Source organism: Coenobita brevimanus, chromosome 83, assembly GCF_032717465.1.
Source record: "Coenobita brevimanus isolate Jiangsu-jjx chromosome 83, ASM3271746v2, whole genome shotgun sequence".
Lineage (NCBI taxonomy): Eukaryota > Metazoa > Arthropoda > Malacostraca > Decapoda > Coenobitidae > Coenobita > Coenobita brevimanus.
The window spans coordinates 2,815,502-2,838,100 of NC_137036.1; the positions used below are offsets into that span (position 1 = coordinate 2,815,502).

Below are 22,599 nucleotides of genomic sequence, written 5' to 3' on the forward strand. Positions count from 1 at the left end.
CACTTCCATTCCCATCTACGTCAGCTGGCACACCCCACTGACCAACCACTCCATCCACTCGTACATTCCCAACTTGCCATTCATGTCTCCAATCAACAGCACTCTCTCGCTCCTCTCAAACTTGTCCATACACGCTTCTACACTCGCCCAAAACTCATCTTTCACTCTTGCCACTCGATCCTCTGTCGGAGCATGCACACATACAATCGCCCACGCTTGTATACCTACTTTCATCCTCACCCACACAATCCTTGCACCCACTGTTCCATACTCTCTTATATTCTCCTTCCACTTCTTGCTTATCATCAGACATACTCCCTCTCTTGCCCTCTCATTTTCATTGACTCCCGCACATATACCTAAACCATATTCTCATTCTCTCACCCTTTCACCTTTCCATTTAGTTTCAATCAATCCACATATATCCACTTTTGCATCCTCAAGCACCTGAACAATCTCTCTCTCTCTTCCACTTCATCATTCACTCCTCTCAGATTTCACGTTCCCACCCTAAGAATGTCCTTTGTCCGTTCCTTAGTCGTCAACGTATGGTCCGTCTGGGTCCGAGGTGAATGTAAGATGTTTTTACCTGATTTCTACTTGCATGCTTCATTTTCTCTGTGTAATGACAGGCTAAGACCAAATCCAACAAAAGCTAGTGTAACCAAGACATATTTTGACCAAAATTAGGCCTGTTTCAGTCTGATTATGCTACAGTAAGTCAGATAAATTGCTAGCAGGCTCCCAGGTACTTATTACGACTAAATGGGAAAATGTAGTTACTGGGACAACACTGATGCTATACCTGGAAACAGGGGATTTTTTTTTTTTATATGAACACAGTCATATTATAGAGAGAGGATGGAAAGAGACTAACAAGGAGAGTGCAGTGAGTGAGGTGGGGAGGAGTGTGAGTTGCAAGGAGGCGTAATGGCGGGGTACAGGGCAGCATGAAGGTGATTTGTTTGTGATCACCCCATATGGGAATAAGGCATTTGGCTATAGATAGATAGCAATTAACCCCAACCCTATCAGGGGGGTGAAGTCAGGTATGAAATAAAATCATCCAGATCAGTGATAATACAGCCTTTCAGGATTTTTTGTTTTTGAATTCCTGTCAAAACACGCAAAACCCACGAGAAAAAAATGGGATACTGGGATACCGGTACCAAAATGGTGGGGAAGAGCATTTCTCAGACATCAGCATCATACTTAGGTGACATGATTTTTCATGGCAAAAATAGCAGCCCCATAAGGACATAAGTGAAAGAACTGCCATAAAGATTACTTAAAACAAAGAAAAAAAAAAGAGGGAGGGGTGAATTTGTAGAGCAAACAGAAAGTAATGTAGGGCCTGGTTGTCAGAGTAAAAAAAAAAAAAAAATGTTTGATAAAGAATAGGTTATTATCATTTTATATCAGCATCAGATGTGTTCAGCAGCATGTTTTCTTACGATACCACTGACTGAATGGATCAGTACATCCTAGCCTAACCTTTGGCCCTCAGACCCCTCATAATTTTAACCACCTAGGAGTGCCAATAAGCCGAACTTAGAAAGTCCCCATTACCTGTATCAACCAGTGTAGACCAGCACCCAGCATCATACCTATTTTGCCATGTTTCACACTCAGTGCAGATGTTGTCAGAAGAAACTAATTGCATATAGTGAAACTGTTGTAAGATGATCAGTAGCCATCAGCAATAAAGGAAAAAATACCATGAAATTGTCAGTATGGGGCAGACCAATTGTCAGTAGCGAAAAAAGGGGGAAGAGAGAATAAAAATAGGAAACATGGAGATTTCAGTTTGTGAAGGTACTTCTGGTGCAAAAAGTAAAGTTTTAAAATTAAGAGCACATGTATTTCTGTAGGTTCACTGAGCAGTAACTCTCATTGAATCTACAATCATCCAAGTCCCCATAGTACGGTAATTTAGATAATTCCTCTTGTGGTTCATCTGATTCAGCAGACCCGTTGACTGCAGGTAAGCAGCTGCTGTTATGGGGTTGCCCTGAATTTTTTAAATTGTTTATGTTGTATCTGCTTCTTAGTGTGGCATGGGCTGTGCAGTGCTTCATCAACTATGTGTGTTTTGTTGTATGAGCCTTTTCTACAAGCTGGACATGTGTCATCAGTGATTCCACCCAGCCTCAATCAAAGGTGGTAGCTGAGGAGGACTGGGTTATGGCCTGCTCTAGACCAAGCTAGATGAAGCCAGTCTGATTAAGGACACCTCTGAAGTGTGGATGTCAGGAGGGTGCGTGTGTAATACTGTACACTGTCCTGATTGATAAGCTGTATTATCCTGCATGAGAAGTGAGCATCAAGGTGTTTCTTCATTGCTAATGTTGGAATGTCTGGAGGTTGGATATTGCTGTAAAGGGCTTGATAATGTTTGTGTGGTGATTGTCTTATGTGCCTAGTTATGTTATGTCTCTGTATCATGTAATGACAGGGGTGTTGTGTATCTATTGCACAGGCTGCTGCATGGAATTGTGTGGCTCTTATATCAAGATAATCTCTGACAAGGAGGATTTTTGTTTCAAGCTGTAGGAGTAGTTTTGGTGCAGTTAGTGGTGATGCATAGGGCACTGTTCTGTATGGTTTGCAAGTTGTTGTAGTGAGTGCTAAATAGGCTCAGAGTCAATGCTGGAAAGGCACAGGACATCATTGACTTTTGTATTAAATGTTGAGTAACTAGAGCATATCTTTTTGTTGCCCAAAGTCTGACCCTGTAGTTGTCTTGAGTGCATTGAGTCTGGGGGTGCACTACCTCGATATCTTTCACATGGCCTGTGAAAGTGAATTCCTTGTCAAATGTCACTCCATGGATATTAGTGGAGGGTGTGTGTGGCACAGGTTGAATACCTATGTTCATGTTTACTGCTGGTAACAAGCATTTTATGGTCCTATTGGGCTCAAATGAGAGCTGCTTCTGAACCAATTTTCACTTTGCTCAAAACCAATGATTTATGTGTCAGTGCAGAAGCAAGTGCTTTGCAGCCCAGTTTAATTTGGCTTTGATGGAAATTTCAAATCAGAGAGTACCCCTTCACAACAAGAGGCCTCACAAAAGTGGAATGAAGTTGTCTGATAATAGCAGGAACAGACTACAGTAATACATCACCCACCTTGACATCACCACACTGAAGGGATGAAATTGATTTTTATGTTTAGTTAGTTTATGCTGTTTGGGAGCTGCTGCATATTCTATGTCAGTTGGGAATTATGGCTGCATAATGTTGTCAATTAGGGCCACATTCTGAGCGATGTAGGAGACTTTGTATCACCACTTCCATAGCAATTTAATGTTGCATATCGGTGTTTCACTTTAGCATTTTGTAAAATGTTATTTGTCAAAAGTACAGAAATGACTATGATTAGTTGGATGTGTAGTGCGTCCTTGAATGTGAGGCGTGAGGGGGCAAGACTTACAATTGAAGAGTTGAGAGGAAGTATGAGACTGGAGTGCATTGGTTTTGTGATGAGGTGGGGCAGATTAAGATGGTTTGGGCACATGGAGAGGATGGAGGATGACAGTTGGGTGTGGAAAGTGAGAAGTGTGAATGTTGCGGGTAGGGTTGTCAGAGGCAGACCAAAAAGGTCATAAAGTGTGACCTCAAGAATAAGAGACTGAATAGGAAGGCTGCCAGAGATTGAGCAGCATGGAGAGCCATCATTGGGTGACCAAGACCAACACGTGAGCTTGTTGGAGCCAGTATAAACGATACATACGATATTTATATTACAGTAATACAGTATTTACTTGCCATAGGTTGTACCAGTGAAATACAAGAGGATGTTGAAATGCAAAGTGCAGAATAAAGTGCCATTGAGGCAGAGGTGTTTTGAAATCTCCAGAGTCACTTTGAAAAGGACTTATAGACTGCAAACCTGTTTCAGCGCATTATTAATCTTGCTTGCTTGCAAAGTATTTCAGAAATGATACACAATGGGGAACCAACTGGCTGGTATTGCTCCGTCCCAAATCTTCCCTGTTGAAACCTATCTGTCAGATTTGCAGGATGTCCAGTATGAATCTAGGTAAGCCATATATAAACAACCATCCAAGGCATCAAATTATGTTCTGTATGAGTCTAAGTAAGGTATATTTTCACAAACATCCAAAGTCTAGTATGTTTCTAGGTAACATTTTCACAAGCACCCTGTGTTCAGCATGTGTCTAGGTAATCCATCACAGTTATTAGTGAAGTATGGATAATAATAATGATGATAATAATAATAATAATAATCTGGCCTTTTGTTTCTCAAAAACGCCAGTTCTTCCTTTGGGAATTCCCTAGCGCTCGACACACATACATTATTTTTACAATTAAAAGAATTGTGACATTTCTTGTATATAATACAGCTACATCATATATACATGAAAGTGGTAATAATTAAACTCTATAATCATACATCATAGTACCTCTCTCCAGGTCATAGCATTTTGAAAAAAAAAGGCTTTCAGCTGTCTCTTAAAGGATTCAGCAGTAGAGAATTGTCTTATGGACAATGGCAATCTGTTATATAATCTAGGGGCTCTATACACAAAAGAACGATCAGAGAAAGATGACTGGTGAATGGCTCCAGGCTTGTTAAGACGCAAGGAATCATCTTCACTGCGTAACATCACACCCGGACATGCCAATGGGAGTTTTAACAATTCAGCAAGATACTTCGGTTCACCAAACTTAAGAACCTTGAATGTAATAAGACACAGTTTAAATTCAATTCTAGCCTTTACTGGTAACCAATGCAACTCATTTAGGAACGGGGTAATTGAGGTTCTCGGGGGGAGACCAAAGATAAGCCGTGCTGCCCTGTTCAACACAGACTGAACTTTTATTAGTATATTGTTTGGAAGACCAACCCACAGTGAATTACAATAATCAACACGAGACAAGACCACTGCATGGACCAATGTTAAGAGGCAACGTCTGTTCAGGGATTTTCTCAGAGTACAGATTTCCGATTTGCAAGTTACACCCTCTGACAACTTGATTAATATGTTCTTTGTAATTTAACTTTGAATTAAAATAAACACCCAGATTTCGAACAGAACTGACTGGGTGAAGCTGTGACACGCCAATGTTCAAAGCCAGGTCATTGTCAGTGTCATCACCCCTTCTGTTTCCTCTGATGATGATGATCTCAGTTTTACCATCATTCAGCTTAAGTTTCCTCTTAGCCATCCAGATCTTAATATCAGACATTAGAGATTCAAACTTTGTCTTAGTATCATTGATATTTGACATCTTAACATAGAGCTGGGTGTCATCAGCATAAAAATGATAGGACACATCATAAGCATCAAGTAGAGATGATAAACTACTTGTGTAGATAGTAAATAGAATTGGACCCAAAACTGATCCTTGAGGGACTCCAAATAGAAGGGGAGCTGAATCAGAGCTAGCGTAATCAACAACCACTCTCTGAGATCTGTCCGACAGATACGACTTAAGGAGCAAAAGGGCACTATCACGAATGCCATAAAAATACAGATCATCCAACAACAGTTTATGATCTGTATCAAAAGCTGCAGACAGATCCAACAGAACCAGGAGAGAGGACATCCCACTACAAGTGTTTGCCACCAAGTCACTCTAAATCCTTGTTAGTGCAGTTTCAGTTGAATGGTATTTTCTGTATGCTGACTGAACAACAGGAACAACTCTGTTGTGTTCCAGTTGTGGTACGAGTTGATCGAGTATGGCCCGCTCAATAATCTTGGATAAAAAAGACAGATTAGAGACGGGACGATAATTTGTCATGCTCTTGACATCAAGGCCAGGTTTCTTAATTAGGGGCCTAAGCAAAGCACGTTTCTCAGACTGTACAAAATTACTTTCTAAGAAGCATCTATTTATTATGTTGCAGATAAAGTCTGCAGCATGCTCATACACATCAGGCAGTTGTGCCATGTTACACGGATCGAGTGAGGAAAATGTTTTATTAAGTTCTCTGATATAACATTTGACTTTGTTTACATCCAGCAGATGAAATCTTGAAAGCAAATGATCCCCGGTGCATCGTGGCTGGAAGTCAACTGAGTACGCTTCACTAGGAGAACTGCTGTCTAAATCACTTCTTATGCGAGATACCTTACTTGTTAAAAATGAAGCAAAATCAGAAGCCAGTTGGGCATCAGATACAGAAGTTGGTTTAACAATTACATTCCTCCGACCAACCAAATTGCTCACAACTGCAGACAGTTTTTTTTTTTTTTTTTTATCACCACCACATGAATCAACTTTATTTTGATAATACCTAGCCTTTTGGGCTTTTACAGTGTTAACGACAGCTCTTCTCACAAAAACATAATGCAAACGAGTTACTTCGGTCTGCTGCAAGCGCCACTCACGTTCTGCCCTTCTACATTGTCTACGCAAAGAATTAATGGATGGACCATACCACGGAGAATTATCATGTACAGTGATTGTTTTTACTACCTCAGGACAATAATGGTCAAAAATTGACCAAAGCTCGTTGTTGTAAATATCAACCAATTCATCAGAAGAAAGACTTGAAGAATCAGTGGAGTTTAAATGCTGATTAGTTTCAAGACACATCAACTGGTGGTCAACATTCCTGTAATTTCTGAACCTGATGACCTTTTTATATGAAGGGGATTTCGGGACATCAAAACTAAGAGTGATCAGAGCATGATCAGAGATGAGGGGGTCAAATGAGTCAACCTCCACATCTGATACGTGCCTGCAACCAGCAGGGGACAAGATTAAGTCAAGGACATGTCCTGAGACATGAGTTGGATTACTCACATGATTGAAAAAATTGTTCTGGGTGATCAACTCATGGAATTCTGAAGAAAATGGTTTTGATTCTGGACTGTCAACCCAATAATTGAAATCACCACAAACAAGAAGTCCTCCAGGTGTAAGAGAAAACCCTTCAAGAAACTGCCAAAACTCCTCCATAAAACCTCGATCTGTGCCCGGATGACCTGGTCAATAGAAAATTGCAATTCTAATGGTATTCTGATGGAAATTTATTAATACTTCCATAAATTCAAATGAAGGTGGAGTCAGGTCTGAGTCAAATTCATGGAAAGAAGCCAATATCCACCCAGTTCCGAAGAAAGGAAGTTCGTCTGACCCCTCCAATTACAGACCAATAGCTGTCACATCTTCTCTTGGTAAGGTATTTGAAACTTTGATTAATAAGCATATTGTTAAACATCTTGAATCCAACAACTTAATTAGTGATAGACAATACGGTTTTCGCCGCGAAAGATCCACCATTGACATACTCAATCTCTTAACTCATACCATCCATCAATCAATTGATCTTTTTGGAGAAACTCATGCAGTAGCTCTTGATATCTCTAAAGCTCTCGACAGAGTATGGCACCGTTCCCTGCTGTCCAAACTCCCTTGCTATGGACTAACGTCTTTTGTTCCTTTGATTTCTTCTTATCTTAGTGACAGGAAAATAAGAGTAAAAGTAGATGATGTATATTCGAATTTCCACTCAATTAACGCCGGCGTGCCGCAGGGATCAGTTCTGGCGCCAACCCTATTTCTGGTTCATATTAATGATCTCTTATCTGTCACTCACAATCCCGTTCACTCATATGCAGATGACTCAACACTACATAGTTCATTCACACTCAGAGATCCATTTACAAAGTCTAATATCTCTACCTCTCAACTCAGTACTGCCATCTCCATAAATCAAGATCTAGCTACACTCAGTGAATGGGGACAAAACAACCTTGTCTCTTTTAATGCTAGTAAAACTAAATCTATACAGTTTACTAATAGACAGATATTGCCAGATTCGTACATTACCTTCAGTGCTACTAATATTCCCATCTCCAAAAGTATTGAAATTCTTGGTGTCTCACTTAACAGTGCCCTCAGCTGGACCTCTCATGTCAGATCACTTGCTAAAACCGCCTCAAAGAAACTTGGATTATTGTACAGAGTCCACAACTTCTTCGCTGATGAGCAGTTAGCTATAATTTATAAGAGTCATGTGCGCTCTCAGCTTGAATATTGCTCACCCTTGTGGAATGGTTGTGGAGAGGTTGCATTTAGACAGCTAGACAAAATTCAGAATAAAGCTGTTAGAATCATTAACAACCCTGCCATTACATATAAATTACCTCCCCTGCAAGTAAGAAGGAATGTTGTCTCCCTTGCATTATTTTACAGATATTTTTTTGGCAAATGCTCAGACGAAGTTGCATCCATGGTGCCACCTCTCCATGCCTTCCCTCGTGCTACACGGGCATCTGGTAGCGCTCATGACTGGAATGTCACTCAGCCATATTGCAGAACTTCTGCCTATCAGAATTCTTTCATTCCCTGAACTGCATCTCTCTGGAACTCGCGTCCCCAGAGTTGTTTTCCTCCAAATTTCAACCCACAACTGTTCAAGTCTAACTGTTACAGATATTTTATGAATAGAGGACACCAGTAATCTGGTGTATGGATTTTTTTTTTTTCCCCGTTTGTTTTTCCTTCCTCCGTTCTGTTATTAAAAAAAAAAAAAAAAAACTTTGCAAATGCTGCCGAGTAGATGAGTGCTATGCCTCCTCCTGGATAGTCATCAGCAGGCCTGGGAATACTTATAACAGAATGTGTCTTAGGCAAAGCATTACGAATAATATCGATATCAGACTCATACAACCAGGTTTCAGCCGAGCACAAAATCTCAAGATCGTGCTGATTTAGAATTTCATTAATATAGTCTGTCTTATTATGGACAGAACAAATATTTAACCCGCCCCGTCCCGACCACTTTTCGACCACTGGTACCCCCCAATCCCGACCATTTTTCGACCTTTTTTTTTTTTGCTTAAACTTTCGCTTTTGGTCAGAAACAATGGTCAGTGGCAAAGAAATTGGTCCCCGGGGTCCCTAATTAGCTTAACCAGGTATGACTTGGTCCCACCTGGCCCCGTGTTCTCCCTAGGTGGTCTGAGCCTCAAACGTTTTCTATGGTATTATAAGTCTGGGAAACCAATGAAAGTAAGTAGAAATGAATTTATTACAAACATAAAAACATGTGATAAAAGAATATATTGGATTTTATACAAAAATAGAGCAGAAATAAGCATTGTACCATCGGAAAGATGCTAAAACGAGCAAAATCGGCCAACTTGGTCACGATGAATCGCTAACATTCTAAAATCATGATACATATAATTTTTTTTACTTACATAATACTTCTACAATAACATTATACCATTTTACATTTTACTGAACTGTTTTTACGTATTCACAGGCCTTTTGATAACATTTAGCGTACTGTTAGCGCTTATTTACGTAGTGAGTGAACTAGCTGTGACTGTTGTTTCAACTCGTATTGTGCTTTTTCTACTTACATAATACTTTTCTAATATTATTATACACTTTTCAATTTTATAGAACTGTTTTGAGATTATTTCAGGCCTTACGTAAATATATAGCGTAATAATAGCGCATAATAACACACACGGTGAAGTCGCTATGACAACTATTTCAACTTACAACCTATTTTTGTACTTATATAATAATTCTACACTAACATTGCACATGTAAACACTTGATATAATTGATATCACATCATTTCTGAATGTACAATGGAACTTAGCGTCATATTTGCGCGTACTTACACAGGGAGTGTTATTGCGATATCATTTGTTTCATCTTACACTAGTAATCAGCTTATAAAATACCTTACTACTAACATTACATCTTCCACTGTATATAATTCCTATCACATACTTACTGACCAGAATGTGGGTGTACTCGTGACATCAATTATGACAACTTACAGTAATGTTCAACTTATACGTATTATTCATGCTAACATTACACCCGTTTCCACTTTATTTCCTTGCTATCACATATTCACTGACCAGATTTACACAGTGGGTGTAGTTTTGATAACAATTCTTTCCACTTACACTAACCACGTCACCATCGTCCCCTTCGTCAGAGTGGGGAGGTGAGGGTGGTGGGGGAGGTTGGGGAGGTGGAGAGCGGCGCCTCTCATCACTCGCACTTCTCTTCCCTCTCCCTTTTCCTTTACCCTTTCCCTTCCCTTTCTTTCCTTTCCCCACATCCTGGGGCTGTGGGGAGGAAGTTTGGGAATATTCAGGGGCGAAAGAAGTGCTGGGGAGTGACTCAACTTCCTCTCCCCTAGGCCTACGAGCACCATGTGCTCGTGCTGTCTCCCTCACACCACTTGCCCCTTCACCCCACATTACCCCCACACCACTCTCACTTTCACCCCGCGCTGCCGCCACAACACTTTCCCTTTCTCCCAGCAATCCCACCACACCACTTGCCACTTCCCCAGACAAAGTACTTTCACCATACCTTATGTGTCGTCTCGCCCCACCTTCTGATCCTCGTGGAGATATTTTCTCTTTTCCCAACCACGCGGCGATATCACGTCCTAGGCCTCAGTCATCCTCATCGTCCTCATCCTCGTCCTTATCAGATTCAGGATGGAGAGATAGCTTTGCACGTGGTTGGGGAGCAGGCTGGCCTTCCCTTGCCTTACGGTATGTCACATACCGCGTTTTTCGGGGCAAAGGGACCTCCTCATCGCTGCTACTTATTTCTTCCTCTAGCTGGACGTAATCGCGATCCACCACATCATCATCGGGTGGAGAATCACTGTCTCCAGTGAAGGCTTCCAGGACGGATGCGATTTCCTCGTCTGAGAGACCTTTCTGCGCCATGTCTGACCTGGGTCACTGCTAGCAGGTGAGTGGCCGAGACAAGGGCGAGCGCGGGTCACGCGGGGTCTAGGACGCTGCCTGCCTGGCGGCAGGTAGGGGAGGCTTGGGTGCCCGGGCGAAACGAAAATCTCGCGCGAATTTTGAAAATTGTGGAAATTATGAACCTTGCAATTGCAGGACGTTGAAGTACGTCCCCGGGATTAGCTGTGACAAAACGTGAGGACGTGGAAGTACGTCCCCGGGATGCCGTGGGTTAAAAGATCCATCCTTAACTGGTTCAAGAGGGATGCAGTCAGTTTTTTGAATGGTCAAAATTGGTGTTTTCAGTCAATCTATTCCTATGAGAAATCATGATTGGACAGTCTCTACCTGATGCGAAATGGGCAACCGACTGTGAATTTGAATTAGCATCTTGATGTCTTAAAGTACAGTAGAGCAGTTGATGCATTTGGGAGAATTTCTATTACTACAATCCTTAGATTTATGGGCTCCAGCACAAAAGACGCAATTAAGTTCATCATTTTTCCTAGAACATCTCTCAAATGTATGACCAAAGCCTTGACAGTGATGTCAGTGTGTAATCCAGAATCTATTGAAATCGCGGCATCTTGTAAGATCCACATAGATGTAATTGCCCTGTTCTACAATGGAGGATCTCACCTCTGGCGACATCTTCAAGACAGCAGTTTTGGTGTCATTCCTTGTTCTTGTGAAAAGAAGGTTGAGGGTACAACCTCGATCAACGAGCATCGTAATTTTATTGTTTTTTCTCAGAATGTCTGGGATGATGTCAGAGTCACTCAAGGAAGAGGAAAGGCCTGTCACGGTCATTTTAGGCAACATTATTTTTGGCTCTGATATGCAAAAAGTGCCTTCAGAGCCAAAATGATCAGTCAGCATCCCAGTTGTTTCACTTTTGGCCTCAGCTGATGGAAACTTCATTACCAGCCCACCTGCCTTGATCTTAAAGCAGCTATCAACTGATACCGAGTAAAGTACACCTCTGATGTCTTCTGGTCCCATCTGATTTGTCAGGGCATTAGCACCACTCTTTAGTTTCACAGTCAGTACATGTTGACTATGAATGTTTTTTTTCTGGCCATGAGCACTGATCTTAATCACGCCCCCAGGCCGATCCTTCCCGTCCCCCACGAGAGACCCGCGAACAGCATCCACAAAATTACTTGGCCTGATTTTGCTTGACTGCTGTGGGTGATAAGACCTTGGTCTCTAGTGCCTCCAGTCTATTTGAAACGTCTCTAATTGCCTGAAAGATTGGCCCAATAACTTTATCTTCAAACTCCTTCTTGGTACTACTTCCTCTACCGCCCAAGACCTCACCCACTGGTGCAACACATTGGCTACACAGGCAGCGAAAGCCCATCTGGTGGCTCTTCTTCATAAATGGATAGTCGCCTGCATCCAAATTTTCACAAGCTATATGAACCCACTCACTGCAGTAGGCGCATTTCAGTGCTTGTGCACTCTTTGATACAGAGCCACTGCAGCGAGGGCACTGGTGTTGTTTGCTCATGGTAAAGGAGAACAAAAAACAAAACAAAATGACAACAACAACAGAAAAATATATACAATACTACCCGGGATAAACCCGGGTAGCGCCGCCCCCGTTTGTGTTAACCTTTTAGGAGAAAAAAAGAAATCTGAAAAAAGCACAAAGAACAGAAATGGAAAAAAACAGGTGCCTGCGAGGTCACCACGAGCAGATGGGGTACGACTTGACTACCCTTCTAGGAAAGGTAATACAAACCGAGGTGCCGCAAAAGTGCTGAGATGGTATTGACAACTTTTCCCAATTCGACCTTTATAGCAGCAGCAAATACGTCACTTAAGCAAGACCTCATTGGTTACGATACTGCCACTGCGCAAAGCAGTGGCAGATAACATTTAACTACCATCCAGTGCCCATTGTGAGTTTAGATGACTAATTTATTGACAGCCATCTTGAGGCCTATAAGAGTCTCGATAACATTTTCACAACCATTTGATGTCCAGTACCATTCCATACCGGTATACCATTTTCACAACCGTCCAGTATTCAGTAGACTATGATTTTAGGTAAACTATACTTCCACGATTATTCCGTCCCCAGTATGAGTCCACATAACATTTTCACAACCATTTTATATTCAGTATGGTCTCAGACAACACTCACAACCATCACATATCCAGTGAATCCATATAACAGTTATGTAACCATCCATTGAATAGTATGAGTCTGGTGTTGTATTCCCATCAGCTCAGGGTGCACCTTTTCCTTACCAGTTTATTTCTTCATATAGTGTGTTATTGTTCTCTCATGTTATCTGTCTATTGTTACATAGCCTATGATTTCATCATCCTTTTTGTAATTCTAACGTACTGTATGCTGCATGTTTGATCACGAGCGCATTCTGCCTCACTCCCCCCTTCTACCCTTATCGTAGAGTAAGTCGTTCTTTCTGTTGTTCAGAGCAGGATTGTCAACTCTTTGTCCCCTATGGCTTCATTTGCGCATCCTTCTTACAAGTTGTATCAAGCTCTGCCAGCCCCTATATAATGAGCCCAGTCTCTGCATTAATTGCCACTTAGATCTACTCCTCATTTTGTTCACATCTCTGTCCTCCCCTGTACAGTTGTTATTATTTTTTGTGAGTGCCCAGGAAGTCTCCAACTATCTAGCAGCTGTGTTATTTGAGTATGAGTGTTATTGCATTTTTCTTGTACTGTGTAGCATAAGGTGTTAATCCTTAGGCCTAGTAGGGTTTTTGTGATTCATGTGGAGTTTTTGACGTCAGCCATTAATAATAATATTTTGTATCTGTAATAATATATCTTGCATTCACTGAGCATTAGCCGGTTTTCACATTTTATCAGGGCTGACTTAGATCAATTTACTCTTGCTGATTTCGTGTTAATAGAGGCTTTTGCAGTTAACCATATATTTAACCTGTTATTTGCCATTACATTATCCTTATGAGTCCTGAATGTTTAGTTGTTAGTTTGGGCAGTAAACTTTAACTTGTAATTTTACCTAACTCTTTTGTTTTGAACCTGGAACTTTGCGGGACAGTTTTCTCTGTTCCGTAACATAAATTTGGCTACCTCTTATCAGGATATTCAGGATATTATCATAAGGATATTGCTTGATATTTTGTGACTGTGATTTATTCATGATGTCTACTATTACTACTCTTGATGTAGCCAAACATTTTTTGTCAAATGTGCAAACAGTGTGTGATGTAGAAAACGGAACAAAGAATGAACTTAAGCTTGTTGCTCAACAGTTGGGAATTGCATTTCACTCTCATCATTCTAAAGATCAAATTGTTGGCATGATTAATGAAAGCTTGTTTAATGTAACTACTCTAAATGAGCAAACACAGATTGAAATAGCTAAGTTACAGCTAGCTCTGCAGGAGGCTCGTGTTAAGGAGGCTGAGTTTCAGGCACGTGCTAAGGAGGCCGAGTCTCAGGCTAAGCAGGCAGAGTCTCAGGCTCGTATTCAGGAGGCTGAGTTTCAGGCACGTGCTAAGGAGGCTGAGTCTCAGGCTAAGGAGGCGGAGTCTCAGGCTCGTATTCAGGAGGCACAGATACAGGCTCAGGCACAAATTGAACTTGCTAGGATTCAGGCAGACCATGAGTATCGCATGAAACAAGGTGGAACTGGATCATCTAGCTATGATGATTTTGATGTGGCTAAAAATGTTAAACTTGTCCCTCCTTTTAATGAATCTGATTTAACAAAGTATTTTCAGTTGTTTGAGAGGGTAGCTACAGGTTTTAATTGGCCCAAAGAGTATTGGCCAGTACTCTTTCAAACTGTTCTCACTGGTAAAGCTCAAGTAACTTATGCATCTTTGCCTCAGGATCAATCTGATAATTATGATGTAGTTAAGAGCTTGTTTCTTAAGGCCTATGAACTTGTTCCTGAAGCCTATAGAGTAAAATTTAGGACAACTTATAAGCAAGATAAGCAATCCCATGTTGAGTATGCAAAAATCAAAGAAGATCTGTTAGAGCAGTGGTTTAATTCTAAGAATGTGGATTCTGATTTTGACAAATTTAAGCAGATGATTTTGCTGGAGGACTTCAAAAGGTATATTAATAAAGATGTAAGCCTATATCTTGATGAGAGAAGAATAGATAATTTGTCTGATGCTGCAGTTTTAGCTGATGAATATGTTCTCACTCACAAGAGATATTCTAGAGAAAAAAGGAAAGCTGAGTGTAAGTACGTTGTCTCTACTCAGAGTACAGGTAACAGGAAAGAGAATAAAGATGATGTTTCTCAGGAAGTAAATACCAGCTCCACCTCTAGATTTCAGAAAAGTAAATGTACTTATTGTACTAAGCTTGGTCATACTACGAAGAGATGTTTCAGGAGACAGCGTGATGTGAACAAAAAGGAGTCTTTAAATATTCAGTCAATTGGTCTAGTGTCCACCCTTGAGAGTTCCCAGAATTCTGTAACTGAGTTAACTGAACCTGCTTTGAGGGGTAACTTAAATTCTCATGATGGAGCTCCTCTTTTGAGCAGTAACGTGGGTGACACTCTCAAGAGTTCATGTGCTAATTTCCTGTCTGATGGTTTTGTCAGTCCTCTGGACAGTAATGACAGGAAATCAGTTAAAATATATCGTGATACAGGTGCTTGCCAATCCCTTATGCTGACCAGTGTTCTAGGCTCTAATGTTCATTCCTCTGATGAAATTGTAATCTTACAAGGTGTAGGGAATAATTATTTCTCTGTCCCTCTGTGCAGAGTGAATTTAGAGTCTGGTTTTGTTAATGGTTCCGTTATGGTTGGGTTGGTTGAGACACTCCCAATGTCAGGTGTAACTTTCTTACTTGGAAATGATATTGGTGGAAGTCAAGTGTGTCCAGCTCCTCAGTTGTCTAGTGAGCCAGTGGCTGCGACCCAGGATTGTGATGTCCCTGATGTGTTCTCTGCATGTGCTGTTACTAGGGCTAAGTCTAAAGTTACTGGTGACTTAGAGGATAATGATGATGATGATGTTATCCTAGCTGACACTTTTCTTGCTAATTTGGACCACTCACCAGATGAAGCAGTACCCCGTAGTGTTGATAATTTGTCTCGTCAAGAGTTGGTTGAGTTGCAGGTTGCTGACCCTGAGTTGAAAGGTCTAGCTAACTCTGCTTGCAGTGAGGAAGAGTCAGTTGGTGCTTCTACTTGTTATTATATAAAGTCAGGAGTACTTATGAGGAAGTGGAGACCCCCAACAGCATCAGCCCTCTGTGAATGGGAGGTTGTAAATAAAGTTGTCATCCCTCGTGTTTGTAGGCAGGATATCATTAGAGTGGCTCATGTGTCCAGTTTGGCAGGACACCTTGGAGTGAGGAAGACTGGCACGCATTTTGAAACACTTCTACTGGCCAGGTATCTTCAGGGATGTTTCCTGGTATTGTAAGTCTTGTCACACCTGTCAAGTTGTGGGGAAGTGTAATCAGACCGAAAAGGCTGCACCTCTAGTTCCCATTCCTCCTTTTGAGGCGCCATTCACCCGTGTGTTGGTGGATATTGTGGGCCCTCTTCCTAAGACTTCTTCAGGATTTTCTTATGTGTTGACCCTGATTGATATGGCTACTCGTTATCCTGAACCCATTCCACTTAGAAATATCTCAGCAAAGAACGTGGTTAAGGAAATGCTAGGGTTCTTCACAAAGTTTGGTCTGCCCAAGGAGGTACAGTCAGACCGGGGAAGTAATTTCATGTCAAATGTTTTCAAGCAGTCTCTGAAAGAGTTGGGCATCACCCAGATCACGTCTTCAGCTTACCATCCACAGACCCAAGAAGCGTTGGAGAGATATCATCAAACACTCAAATCGATGCTCAAGAAATACTGTTTGGAACATCAGAAAGACTGGGACAAAGGTCTTCCATTCGTTGTATTTGCTGCAAGAGAATCTCCAAATGAATCACTGGGCTTCTCACCCTTTGAACTACTGTTTGGCCATGAAGTAAGAGGACCCCTTAAGCTACTCAAGGAATGCTGGCTGTCGGAGGAAGATGACGTCAACCTGCTGGAGTATGTGATGAAGTTCAAAGAACGGCTGTCCACTGCTTTACAGCTGGCGAGAGAGAATTTAGGAGCTGCTCATGAGAAGATGAAGACTTGGTATGATAAGAAGTCCAGGTTACGCCACTTTCAGCCAGGAGGTCAGGTTTTGATTCTGCTACCAGTGCATGGGCAACCTCTTCAAGCCAAGTTTAGTGGTCCTTATGTCGTGGAGAAGAAACTCAGTGATGTCAACTATGTCATCGCCACACCAGATTGTAGAAAGAACAAGCAACTTTGTCACATCAACATGCTAAAGTTATATCACAGGCGGACGAAAATAACCCAGTCTGCACTGTAGCTGTTCCACCTGAGTCTGCAAGTGAAGTTCTCCCATGCTGCATGAGCCTGAGTGATAGTTTGGGGAAGAATCCTGGTATCATGAATGATCTCCAGACTAAGCTTTCTGATCTACCTCCCGAGGGAAGGCAGGAGTTTTCGGCATTACTGCAGGAGTACCCGCAAGTGTTCCGTGCTACTCCAGGAAGAACCACTGTGTTGATGCATGATGTCGATGTTGGACACGCAAAGCCAATTAAACTGCCTCCTTACCGTGTGAACCCAGTGAAAGTTCCTCTCATCCAGAAGGAGCTTGGCTACCTGTTGGACCACAAGATGATTGAGCCCTGTCAGTGCGAGTGGAGTTCTCCTGTCACTCTAGTCCCTAAGCCAGGTGGGTCACAGTGGCTTTGCATCGACTACAGACGTGTTAATCAGATAACCAAAACAGACACTTACCCTCTCCCTCGCGTGGAAGATTGCATAGACAAGATCGGAAAGGCTAGGTACATAAGTAAGTTTGATTTGTTAAAGGGATACTGACAAGTACCTATGACTGAACGTGCTAGGGAGATCTCATGTTTTGTAACACTAGGAAAGACTTTTGCATGTTCTGTAATGCCATATGGTATGAAGAATGCACCAGCCACATTTCAGAAGCTCGTGAATGTTGTAACAGAGGGTTTGGCAGGGTGTGTTGTTTATATTGATGATGTATTAATCTTCAGTGACAACTGGAAAGATCACCTATGCCATGTCAGTAAATTTCTTTAGCGTTTGGTTCAGGCTAATCTTGTAGCTAATTTATCAAAGTGTGAGTTTGGTCAAGCTAAAGTTCAGTACCTTGGGTACGTCATTGGTGATGGACATGTTGCACCACCAGGAGTTAAGGTTCGGGTTATAAGTGATCTTCCCAGACCTAAAAGTACGAGAGAGCTACAAAGATTTTTGGGAATGGTAGGTTATTACAGGAGATTTGTTCTTAACTTTTCAATTCTTGTATCACCACTTACAGACCTACTGAAAGAGGGAGTTAAATTTGTCTGGACCGATAACTGTGAATCCTCTTTCAGCAAACTTAAAGCTATCCTATTAAGTCAGCCAGTGCTCGCTACTCCAAATTTTGCTAAGCCTTTTAAGATGGCTGTTGACGCAAGTGATACAGGAGCTGGGGCTGTTTTGCTGCAAGAGGATGATCAGGGTATTGAACATCCTGTATCTTATTACAGTAAGAAGTTCACTCCACCTCAAAAGAACTACTCAACTATTGAGAAAGAGCTTTTGGCCTTGATTTTGGGTTTACAGCATTTTTCATTTTATTTGTGTTCTGGTTTTGACCCCATAGTCATTTATACCGATCATAACCCACTGAAATTCCTTAGTAAGTTTAAAGATAAAAATCAGAGATTGATAAGATGGAGTCTACTTCTTCAGGAGTATTCAGTAGACATACAACATGTCAAGGGGAAAGAAAATGTTTTTGCAGATTGCTTATCTAGACTTTAGAAAGATTGTTTTAGAGTAATAAGAAATTTCCTTTGTAAATTTCTTTTTTCTTTGTGGGGAGGTGTTACATAGCCTATGATTTCATCATCCTTTGTGTAATTTTAACGTACAGTATGCTGCATGTTTGATCACGAGCGTGTTCTACCTTAGTCCCCCCTTCTACCCTTATCGTAGAGTAAGTCGTTCTTTCTGTTGTTCAGAGCAGGATTGTCAACTCTTTGTCCCCTATGGCTTCATTTGCGCGTCCTTCTTACAAGTTGTATGAAGCTCTGCCAACCCCTATATAATGAGCTCAGTCTCTGCATTAATTGCCACTTAGATCTACTCCTCATTTTGTTCACATCTCTGTCCTCCCCTGTACAGTTGTTATTATTTTTTGTGAGTGCCCAGGAAGTCTCCAACCATCTAGCAGCTGTGTAATTTGAGTATGAGTGTTATTGCATTTTTTCTTGTACTGTATAGCATAAGGTGTTAATCCTTAGGCCTAGTAGGGTTTTTGTGATTCATGTGGAGTTTTTGACGTCAGCCATTAATAATAATATTTTGTATCTGTAATAATATATCTTGCATTCACTGAGCATTAGCCGGTTTTCACATTTTATCAGGGCTGACTTAGATAAATTTACTCTTGCTGATTTCGTGTTAATAGAGGCTTTTGCAGTTAACCATATATTTAACCTGTTATTTGCCATTACATTATCCTTATGAGTCCTGAATGTTTAGTTGTTAGTTTGAGCAGTAAACTTTAACTTGTAATTTTACCTAACTCTTTTGTTTTGAACCTGGAACTTTGCGGGACAGTTTTCTCTGTTCCGTAACACTATCTATATACCTAGGCTGCTTCCCCCATGGAAAGGGATGTAGCTGAGACAGGACGACACACTCCCCATTTACTCATCCATTCAAACAGTCATTCGCATCTTAGCCCCAAAGAGCAGAAGGGACAGATCCTCACCGCACCACACCACACATGGGTCAACTGTGCAGTGCAACCAGTGATATCCGCAGCAGGGCCCGACAGCAGAGCTGGTTTACCCCTGCCACATGTCATGTTATGGTGCTGGAAAAGGACACTTTCATGTGATAGTAATTGTTCATCAGCTCCCTCCCTCTCTGCCTAAAGGAGGACGGACTGCAAGAAAAGGCCAGTTTCAGACTGAAGTTTGCTGGGTTTGTGTGTGTGGATGAGCCTAAGGCCACAACAGTATCAGCAATGTGCTATTTATGCCACAGTTGTGAAATGATGTAACATGCAATAGAACAGAGTTTGAAGTAGGTCAGTGGATTGGGGGGAGGGGTTTCAGTTTTGATAGTGGCAGCCCTCCAAACCGAGGAAGGGGGTTGACAGGGGAGAGAGGTGACTGGTGAGTGGAAGAAACCATTTACAGCTGAGTATTGTATGCCCCCTCCAATAAATACAATATATTCTTAAAGTCAGGCCAGTAGAATATTAGAGCTGTGTTGATCATGAGAGGGTTTATTGTGTCATTATTAGCATTTTCAGGCTTCCATACTCAGTCACATCTAAATAAATTCATCTGGTATCAGCTGCACTAGAATAATGCAGTTTTCCCAAACATGATCATTTATCTATCTATCTATACCCAGATGCCATAATCCTGTAAGTGGTGGCCAATTTCTCAGAGTTACTGGTAGTTGTTTTACAGGGAGGGGCACTAACCCTTCACCAATTCACTTGTTGACACGTACGGAACAGGTATGGGTTGGTTATACGGTTAGCACCCAACATTGTAAGTGGTTTCCTGGCTTGCAGGAAACCATTATGCGTCACTCAACGTAAAGCCACCTGAAAAGGAAAGAGGATTAATAAAAAGTGACATGAAAGATGGGAGAAATGGGAAGAGAGGAGGGCAGACACAGAAAAAGAATGATAAAGGTGAAGGCAGAAGTAGGCAGCACTACATCCAGTGAGTGGATGATGGTTGCCACCACCTACCACTATGAAAAGATTAATAATTATCCTCTTCTCTGTAGTCTTGGTAGCACTCACTTTTTAAAGGCAACCAAATATGAATAATTATACAGTATTTATTGATTTAAAAAATTTTCCCCTCTCTCCATACAGTCTAGGCAGTACACGTTTTTTAAAGGTAGCCAGATGCCGTACGTGGGAAGGCTTGGTGGTAGTGAAGATGTTTGTTATTCACAATGGATCAATGCAGCTCTCATTTTACAAGAAAAGAGTCGAGGAAGTATCCACCAAATTAATGACAGCTACCAATTGTCTCCAGTTTCATTATTTAAAGGTATGTAATAATGATTGTATATATGATGCTTGGGGTTAAGGCTGTCCAGCCAGATAGGGCCTATTAAGTTTAAAGGGTCCCATACACACTTAGGTTGATCTGTTTGGTCACCTGCACAAACCGGCTAGTTCAAGCAGAATAGAGGTGTATGTATCTTGTTTAGGCCAGAGCTCTCATCCATGGTTGAGACTTCCTAGGCAGACCATTTTCAGGCAGCCAGACAGTCTGGCCATCTTAATGTGTGTGGGGCTGTTAAAGGATAATTGAGGTTTGTTGCCTACCATTTAAGGGTGAGCGACTGGTCATTCTTGTGTTCATTGTCTGATTCATAAAGGTTAGTCAGATTAGTGGTTGGAATTTATTCACACTTAATTCCACTTGAGTGAGTGGCTGGTCATTCTCATTTTAAATTTTGAGAATGATAATCCCGGCCCTGGGTCCCTACACTCCTTGTGGCACAATAAACAAGTAGATGACAGAGAGATAAAAGTTTAGATAAGTTAGAAGAGTTCAAGATCTATCCATGTCTCTATAGCCAGACACCATAATCCCGTAAGGGGTGGCTGTTTTTCTTTGAGTTAGTTTTTTACGGGGAGGGGCACTAACTCTGCCAACCCACTTGTTGACATGTAGGGAACATGTATGGGTTTGTTATCTGGTTACCACCCAGCATTGTAAATGGTTTCCTGGCTTACAGGAAACCATTTGGCTTGTCACTCAGTGTGAAGCCACCTAAAAAGAAAAGAAGATTAATACAAAGTGACAGGAAAGATGGGAGAAATAGGAAGAGAGGAGGGCAGACACAGAAAAGGAATGATAACGGTGAAGGAAGAAGTAGGCAGCATGACATCAAGTGAATGGATGATGGTCACCACCACCTGCCACCTATAATTTGATTAATTATGCATAGGTTACATTGATTTGTTCAGTTTCACTGAAGATCAGATAGATTTAGGCAGGGTTGATATTGGCTTGGTTAGTTTTTGATGAGTATGGAGAGTTTCATGGAATCTCATTTTCTGATGGAATGATATTCATTGAAGATATCAAATTAACTCCTTCATTGCATTCATGTCTCTCTTATTTTATTATTTAAACTGTAGGTACTGAACAACTTATGCCTATGTGTAATGCCTTGTGCTCGGAAGTCATAAACTGAATAAAACCATTTGGAGGTAGCAGAATAGAAAAGACATCTCCAGATACTGTACAGCAGGTTGTACCTGATATGTTTTGAAGGTGTCTGGTGATCTAGTAAGTAGATTCCTCAGTCAGAGTGATGGCTATGCATAGGCTTCATTGCTAATAGGTGGCTGGAGGATATTTGATCGTACAGTGCCATCAGAGGAAGTAGGTTGGTCATATGCCCTTTCGTTTTCATTTTTTAAAGGCTCCAACATGCTTGCATGCGTCGGCCTTGATCACCTAATGGCGGCTTTCCACGCTGCACTATCATTGCAGCCTCCCTGTTCAGTCCCTTAACCCTGAGGTCACACTTAATGACCTCGTCCCATGTCTTTCTCGGTCTACCCCTCATAACCCCACCCCCAGTATTAACACTTCTCACCTTCCTCACCCAATTATCATCCCCCATCCTCTCCACACGTTCAAACCATCTCAATCTACCTCTCCTTATCACAAAACCAATACACTCCAGTCCCATCCTACCTCTCAACTCTTCCATCGTAAACCCAGCCCCTCCAGGCCTTGGAAGCAGGGACGCACTGCACATCCACCTAATCATTGTCATTTCTGTATGTCTGAGCTGGCG

At 41.5% G+C, this 22,599-nt stretch overlaps 1 pseudogene; it reads left to right on the plus strand.

Moving 5' to 3' along the window:
• Positions 1–3,952: 3,952 nt before the first annotated feature.
• Positions 3,953–22,599, plus strand: part of LOC145409823 (phosphoinositide 3-kinase regulatory subunit 4-like) — a 38,257-nt pseudogene continuing 19,610 nt past the window's right edge.